Below are 8,754 nucleotides of genomic sequence, written 5' to 3' on the forward strand. Positions count from 1 at the left end.
AACATCCATTATTTTAGATCTTGACCCAACCCTGATATAAATATTGAGAAATTTACTTGTTTATTAGTTACTCATTGTTGGCTGAGAATCTAAGGATGATTAGAAATGTGTGCTAGAATAAAAAAAAATTAAAAAGAAAAGAAACGTTGAGTTATGGAAGGTTCAGTGGAAGTGGCCTAACTATATGCAGCTTCAGAGAAGGGCAGGCCAGCTTCAAGCAAAGTAGCAAAGGCAGTCTCTTGGAAGATAGAGGGACCCTAAGAATAACAGACCCCTTTGATCTTTACCTACAGTATGCAAGCATTCAAAAATTTCTGAGTAATTAAAAAAAATACTTAGAAATGAATAGAACACAGACCCAGAGGAAAGCAAAATGATTCTGTGTGATTTAAAATGGCGGATGTGCACCGACTGCCAGGAAGGAGCTAAGTAAATGGAAGAAGATGAGAGTAAAAGAGGATAGGTTAATTTGCTCGACATCAAATAAAATGCGAGGAAGCTAACTTTAGTTTTTGAAATTTTAGATGCGATCAGTGATTTCTCAGAGATAGATAGGATGCAGATTTTGTGGAGCCGCACTAAAGAGAAGATAACTTTGTGATATTATTTTCATTTCTCTGAAATGTAAAATTAGAAGACAGTATTTCCGGCAATGCACTGAAAGTGTAGACTATTTTGTAGACACTTCTCTACTTTTAGCTGAAAGTTAAACAGATATGGTTATATTACAGCAGCTATAAAATGTTGGCTAAAATCTGCAGCAGAAAATAACCAAGAGCAGGTTATTAATCAGGACTCTTGTTTTTGCCCAAAGTTTTAACAAATTTTTCAGTTATTTTATTAAAAATGTATCAATTATACTTAAATTTTTAAAAAGTGTCTATTACCTTAAGTCCATTCCTAAACAGGAATATGCAAAGTTATAGTTTGTTGCATGAACTTACAATTACCTAGCACATCCATGCTGTGTGATCTCTGGCTTCACTTTATTAATACATATGTTTCATAACTCCGTGGTCCACATCGTTACAGTTTAAAGGTTTGAATCGGTTTGTCCTCCTGTGTTTACTATCTTGGCTTTGTTAATAGTCACATTACATTTGTTGAACAAGGGTCTTAATGCAGGTGCTTTTTATTCTGTGTCATACCATCTTCTCACGTCTATTCTGTCATGAATAAATGTATCACAAAGGAAACTTAATGTGAAGTACTTGCCCATTAAGTTGTGTTGATGAATATACACAATGCACTGAGTAACTAAACAAGATGTGGATGTGGAAAATTCCTTTATGGATTTGTACTATATGTGCTCGTGTATGTATACACACATACATACGTAGATACATACATTTAAATGTGAAGGTTGGCATCCTAAAAATAATTCCTTCTCACAGTAAGCCAAGTTACAGTACTTTGTTAAGCAAAAGCATTAAATTATTCTCATCTTATGTATTGCCATCTGGCATACTTGCACTTTTTTGTGAATCACAGAGAAAGCAATTCAAAGCCAGACATGAAAAAGACTCCTAAGTAATTATCAATATATTAAGTAGATTCTGAAGATGGATTTAAACATGTACATTCCAACAGGATTTTCTTAGGTTGCTAGCCATAAGCTGTTTAGTTGAGACAAATATTTTATAATATTATTGTAAAATAATTTGGCATGTGTTCCTATGTACATCTGCTTGAATAGTCTTATAACATGCTACATTACAAAAATAGTTCTGTTCTGTGATTCAGACTTACCCCCTCTTCTTTGATATTTTTCCATGTTTTATTAGTGAGGAAGGAATCCTCATAATGAAGAAATTTTTTTTTTCCTGAAAACACCCAGATTGTTTTGCCTTACAGATCTCAGGATTCCGTAGATTTGGAGGGATGATGGATGGAGCTAACTTGCCTTACTTGTGGATTGGGTTTCATATCAAAAGGGCCACTCAGAAACACCCCCATTAGCTTTGTGAAAGCAACATAATGATGTCGCAGTGAAATTGGTTCCCTTTTTTTACGGTTTTAGTCTTGAAAAATGTGCTTTTATAGTTAACCAAAACAGATGTCCATGCTAATGCATCGATGCTGGAGGAGTTCGTAATTACACACGATGACCATTCGTAAACCACTAGTTTACGGGCCATGGATCCTCTTTGAACATCGTCCTCAGAGCTGAACACAACACTTCAAGTATAGCCAGGCCATGTCAAAGATTTGAAGAGTTTTCACTTTTGATTTTCCTAATGGAGATATTACAATAATTCACAGGCTGCATTGGGCTTGTCAGAAGATACCATAAACTGTTGCTTAAAACTGATCATGACTCATGCAGATCGTGAATATTTGTTAAACCTTTTTTGTCTCCTCAAATATTTATACCTAAGCATACACATGTATATTTAACCCTATTAGACCCATTCTATTTAGTTGTTTCTGATTTTAACCACTAGGAAATCTTCTTTGAACAACCACTTAATTTTTAGGACCATAAAAATAAAATATCTTTTAGCACAGAAAAAATGAAAAAGGTAAGACAAATACTAGAGAAAAGTAGAACAGAATACATATTAAAATGCCTAAGGCATCACCATCACAAGTATGTGTGTAACAATTTTATATGCTGCTTTGTTTAGATGTGTGTGTGTGTGTGTGTGTGTGTGTGTGTGTGTGGATATATAAATGTCTTGAGTGGGTGGGAAAAAGGAGAGAACCTAGGAGGTTTCTACTGTGTATTATCATGACCTATCTTATATCTGACGCTTAACTATGGGTTGATTTTGTTATGTAAGGGTAAATGGTACATTGTAGCTTCAGAGTAACCCAGAAATTTATACCTTGAGTGTGTGGGATGCAAAGGCACCATGATGAACTTGACCTGTATTTCACCTTCCCTGTTTCTTTCACAAACATTTTTATAACAAATGAAGTAAGGAAAGTCTAAAATTTTGGTACGATCTTACCATTACATGAAATTCATCCAGAGGTAACAATAAAACTACAACCTTTAATGGGATGTGGTCAAAATTGTTGTTATTTTCTGAGAAGACAAATACTCCATTGAGACTTTCTTGGTGGTTGTTAAGGTTTACTTAGTGAAATCTATAAGGATTTGACTACTCTGGGTTAGGCACAGTGCTAGCTAGACACTACAGTTTATTTAGACTAATGAAAGAATGTCCCTGTTTTTCTGAAAAACCTTCCTCTCTAATAGAGGATGCTGAAAAGTAAATAGTGATATATGCAGTGATATAGATATGCACAGAGGTCTGTGTGAGAATCCCTGGGACATCAGGAATTTTACCCTTAACCTGTTCTTTCCTCTCCCACTTTAACTAGCATTCCATTTCTTCCCTAGTAACCTATCTCTGTTCTCTAGTGACTAAGATAATACAATGGGGCATAAAAGGATAACGAATGGGCACATAATGGACATAATGGACAAAAAAATCTAATTAAACAGAAGTATACTCTAATCTAGACTCTGCCTTCAAAGAAAACTAAATTACCTTTAGGCAAGACCAATCCAAGAATTTAGGAGCAAATTTTGCTAATGGTATATTCTGGTACTTGCTTACTACAGTACATACGTGTTCTACTCTTGTCACTAAACAGAATGAGAGAGAGAGAGAGAGAGAGAGAGAGAGAGAGAGAGAGAGAGACTTGCTGAGTTGAAACCAGGCCTGCTTCCTAGATAAGCTGCTGTATCTCTGTGTTAACACCACTCATTGCTGATTGGCCAGTGAGAGTACCTTTGCTGCACAGAACCTTTGTTTGCAGATCGAACCTGTAGAAGAGCCATGAATGTGAAGAAGATATCAGAATGTTCAGCTTTTCAAGTTACAGGACCCACAGGCCTCAGTCCTCAATTTAAAAAGTCCTAAGATGGTTATTTACAAGTCCCACTTTCTAGTTTCTATAAACGGGGGAATTATCATTCCCTTCCTGAAACTCACAAATTGGCAGAGAGCTCAAGCTATTATATGCACATCCGTAATGGAGGACTACATGTGGGAAAAGGCTATAGATAACGATAGTTTCAACCTTAGCATGAGTACCAGTGAGAGAGATGAGGAGGAGGTAAAATAGATGGGAGTGAAAATCCTGTTTATCAGGCTGTATCAGAAGTGGGTGTGGGGTGTGAGAAAGCCCAGGTACACAGCAAGGAACCAAAGGCTGGCAATTATCATAGTTATGGCTATGGCCACCAAAATACTTCCTCAGCTGTAGATCTGCTTTATAGGTCAAAGGTTTGCACTGTATAAAAGGGTTAAGAGACAAAACTCTAGAGTTCTAGGTACATGTGAGAGGGTGGTGGTGGTGAATAAGAGTTCAAGCAGACCTTCCTTGCATTTCTCAGAAGCATCAGCAAACAGGTCCTCAGCCAGGTCTAAATCATGGATGAGATGGCCAACGACCAAATCCTATTGACAATAACTAAGAACCATTCAAGGAAATAGGGGTACATGGAGGAAACCAGGAGAGAGCAGGCAGTGAGGTAGAAGGAAAGCCAAAAGATGTGGTGTCACAGAAATCAGGGAAGGAAAACCTTTTTGAAAACACTGTGATTAAAAACAGTCAAGTGAGACTCAGAAAGGAGACATGGTCTTGACAACAAGGAGCTCACAGAGGATCACAGCAAAAGCGAGGTGTCTGGAGAACAGAGCAGGATAAAGCCAGACTGTTGTGAATTGATGAGTGAATGGGTGATGTGAAAATTGGAGACAATAAGAGTAGATAATTATTCCAAGATTATTTCATGGAATTTGATTTAGTGAGAGAGAGACCTGAGGATGTTTACATTTTTAAGGGATGCACTTATTATACAGCGCCAATCATTAGGCTTCCTATGTATACGGTGTCGCGTTTCAATCTTATTTCCAGGTCTTCCATGTTCAAGTGGCATGACTTTGGGCATTTCTCTAGTTCTCAGTCTTTTTACCTACAAATGTGTGTCTATATTCTCTCAACTAATGTCAGCTAATTGCTTCCTTTAAAGATATTAAAGAAAGAGGGAAAAATCAATGCAGCAAGGTCTCTTGGGGTGTAGAAAGCTGCAGATTCCAGAATTCAGGTGAATAAATTAATCTTTCAAAGGAGGAAGGTGTCTCTTACAATGTGGACAAAAATAAGAATACAGGTACATTTTTGGTGTTGACAGGATTTCAATTTTAATGGCATTTATTTTCTCTGAAATAAGAGGTAAAGTGACCAGCTCCAAATAGGTTACAGGGTTGGTGAGCAGATGAAGAAGATAGCCAAGATTTTAAATAACTAAAAAAGGTGAAAATTTACTGAGGAAGCAGAATTGTCAGACAGTCCTGGGTGCCCATTTGATGCTGAAGAAAATATATTAAAGGAACAGTACTTTGCAAGGTTCTGTTTTTTTCTCTGAATAGTGTACCTACCCTGACACTTGATTAGGGAAAGATGATAATGGGTGTGGTCCCCAATTAGTGTCCTGTGAGATGGATGGAAGAGAATGACAATTGGCCAAGTGAGAGGATATTAGAGAGTGGTTGACTTGAAATCTATTCAAAGTTGAGAAGGAAGTGGGTGGGAGTAGAATATAACATAGATGAAAAAGTGGAAAAGATAGAAGAATGGAGATCTTGGTCAGATGAAAGGCAAGTTGGGATAAAACTGACTGGCGGGCTAGGAGGGTAGAAAGTCTTGTTAAAACAACAACAACAACAAAACAAAACAAAAAAAAACCTGAGCTGTTTGTGTTTTGTAAGTGGAGCTTTTCTAGATTTTAAGGACCAGGAGTGTCCCATTATGAGTGGGTATAACAGAAGGTTGGAGTTAAAGGTACGGTGACTCATTGTATGCTTGTTGTCCATACATAATCATTAATAATCAGTCCCTTCTTTGTTTTTTTCTAGTCAAACATTTAATGAGTTATATATTCATTTTTTAATCAATACACAATATCTGTACACTGAACCTAAAGATGTAAACAATCAAGAATGCATTAGTAATCCCCAGGCAGGCAGAATGGGACTCCATTTACACACGGATTTGATTGTTTTTTAAATGGCATAACCATTGCCTCCTTGTACCCTGTGTATACATTGTTTGTAACCTCATTTACACCACCCACTCTCCTTAGAAAGGAGGAATTCTACATAGTTCTAGTCCGTGTGTTATAAATTCCAAACCAATTCAGTTGTACTGTATTTGAGGATCACTCAATAAAGTACTGATCCCTTCTGCCATTTGTTTCCTACCTACATATGCATACTTGGGTAAGTCATGTGTCTGTATGGTTTTGTTTGTAAAGTTTATAATGACTGTTTTTAAAGTTTATATGCTAAAAGTAACTGGCACACAAAGTTGCTATGAAAAATGACCCGTCAGTTCTATTCTAAACTTACAGTTCAGTTGATTTTATTGTCCGTATCTGAGTATGTACAGCTGTCACTCATGGAAGAAAAAACACTGGGACCCTAAATCAAATGGTTATTTACACTATTTTGCTTCAAATAAGATTCATATTTAAATATAAAACAAGTTAATCTACATGGTTTCAGAGATATTTTAGAATCCTATGTTCTGACCCTGTCTCTCTTGAAGAAAATTGATGCATAATTTCTGGATAATTTAGAAAGAAGTTATGACCTTTCTGACTAGTTTTAAAATGAACATTCTTTACATTATCAAACTTTTGAATTAATCTTTTTTTAATTCACTGGTTTCTAGAACTTGCCTGAAGCAAAGGTCTGAAACCTTCCAGCAACCACAGAACCCACCCCCAAAAGGTGATTTAAAGTGTCTTACAATTGTTTTTTAACCTTAGAGAAACACTAGATTCCACTAAATCTTGAAATTAAAGGTTGAAAGGGCCTGTTATACAGGTTGGACCCGCAAAGACAACTCTGTATTCTAGTATAGAACCTTAAAAAGTTTTGTCTTGTGGTTAAATAATGGTTATTCTCAAGACTTCTCAATCGATAGTATCTCTACTACCAGTCCCTTACCAAAGTGGCTGAGGAACAAGAAGTCCATTTTTACTTATAGAGCACCAAATATGATGATCAATTTATTTTTTATATGGAAAGAGTATTTAAGAGGCTCTGAAAGATCAGAGAAATTAAGATTCATAAGATTAAAGGGCATCTAAAAACTTAAATCTTTCACACAAATTTTTTCTGCTTACATGAAAAAGTATTAAATAAGTTACATTTAAATGGCATATATATATATATATATATATATATGAATATCTCAGATACTTCTAATTTAAGAGGAAGTGAATACGATTTAAAATATGAGGAATGGGTTAAAGGATGAGCATTTTATCCAATTCAAATTATGTTAAATCCCAAATATATAGTATAAACAGCAATTAAATTTTCTAAAAAGACATATATATTCACTACTCCCCTCCAAAGTAGGTAAATTAGACTAAAAATAAGACATTTACATGAATTGAGATACATGCTTGCTTTGATACACACACACACACACACACACACATTTCATGTATCTCTAAATCTTTAGGGTTATCTAGTTAGAAATATATAATTCTACTTCTATGAGCAGGTCAGCTAGGGGAAATTAGTAAACACAATCATTTGTATTGGTTATCGTCTGCCTTTTTTTAAGCTCTATTGTGTTATAATTGATATACAAAATTTGCATATGTTTAGTGTATAGATTTTATGAGTTTGGACATATGCATACATTCATGATACTACCACTTTAATCAAGGTATTAAACATATCTGTCACCTGCAACAGTTTCCTCACATGCCTTTGTGTGTGTGTCTGAGTGTGTGTTAAGTACACGTAACATGAGATCTATCCTCAGCATACTGTTAAGTGAAGAATATTATATTGTTAGCTAAATGCACTAAGTCGTACAGCAGATCTCCAGAACTTGCCTTGCATACTTTCTAAAGACTTCTTGGCATGTTAAAACCTGCCACAAGATGTCCTGTATTGCCATGGATGCTGCAACCATTTTTAGGTTGGCCTTGGCAAATCACACAAGGATCAATGGCATTAAGGGAAAAACTGCATTCCATACTGTGTTCTTTGTCCTGTGTTTCTACCCCCTCAAACTCTTTGATATCTTGGCTGCTGTAAAGTGATGCTTTTAGGAGTGGATGCCTGAGAATAGTGCTCATTTCTTGGGATTGAGAGGCTTGTGTGATTTTTTTATCATCATTTTCTTCAACATATGACTCTTGGGAAGCAATCAGTGTATTTTTTTTTCTTTTCTTTATAATCAGCAATATCAAAGCTCTTGTCTACTTGTGTTGAGTTTTCTAGTTTGTCTTTCTCAGACATTTTCCTTTTATCTTTCTGTTTATCTTCAGGAAGCCAATTCTCAGAAGGGGCCAGCATCTATTGCAATGTGGTAAAAGGGGATTCATTTCATTTCATAAACTACCACTAGTCAGCTAAGGAAATTCTAGGATATTCTTCAAATGAATCTATATCATGCTCCCTCCCCTAATACACAGTAACTCAATGTACCTCCTCCTCGTCCTCTGAGAGTTATTCCTCTGCACAAAGGCTATCACCTTCTGTATTGAGACTCAACTTCAAACCCCACAGTGGATTAATCTGAAATTGCAAGATCCGGATTGGATGGAGTCTCTGTGGATTCACCGCTGCTGCTACTTTCACAACACATCTCCCCTTTTATACACAAAGCAAGGATTTCATCAATGAAAGGAGTATACTATCAGATTTCTGGTGCTGCCTTTATTATGCACCAGATGATTCATCCGAATTTTCTTCTAATCAGAAGTTA

The 8,754-nt window shown here is 36.0% G+C and overlaps 1 pseudogene; it reads right to left on the reverse strand.

The window, feature by feature from the left end:
* Positions 1-7,888: 7,888 nt before the first annotated feature.
* LOC109391766 (E3 ubiquitin-protein ligase Mdm2 pseudogene) overlaps positions 7,889-8,754 on the reverse strand; it is a 26,348-nt pseudogene continuing 25,482 nt past the window's right edge.

The sequence above is a fragment of the Hipposideros armiger genome, unplaced genomic scaffold (assembly GCF_001890085.2).
Source record: "Hipposideros armiger isolate ML-2016 unplaced genomic scaffold, ASM189008v1 scaffold_0, whole genome shotgun sequence".
NCBI lineage: Eukaryota > Metazoa > Chordata > Mammalia > Chiroptera > Hipposideridae > Hipposideros > Hipposideros armiger.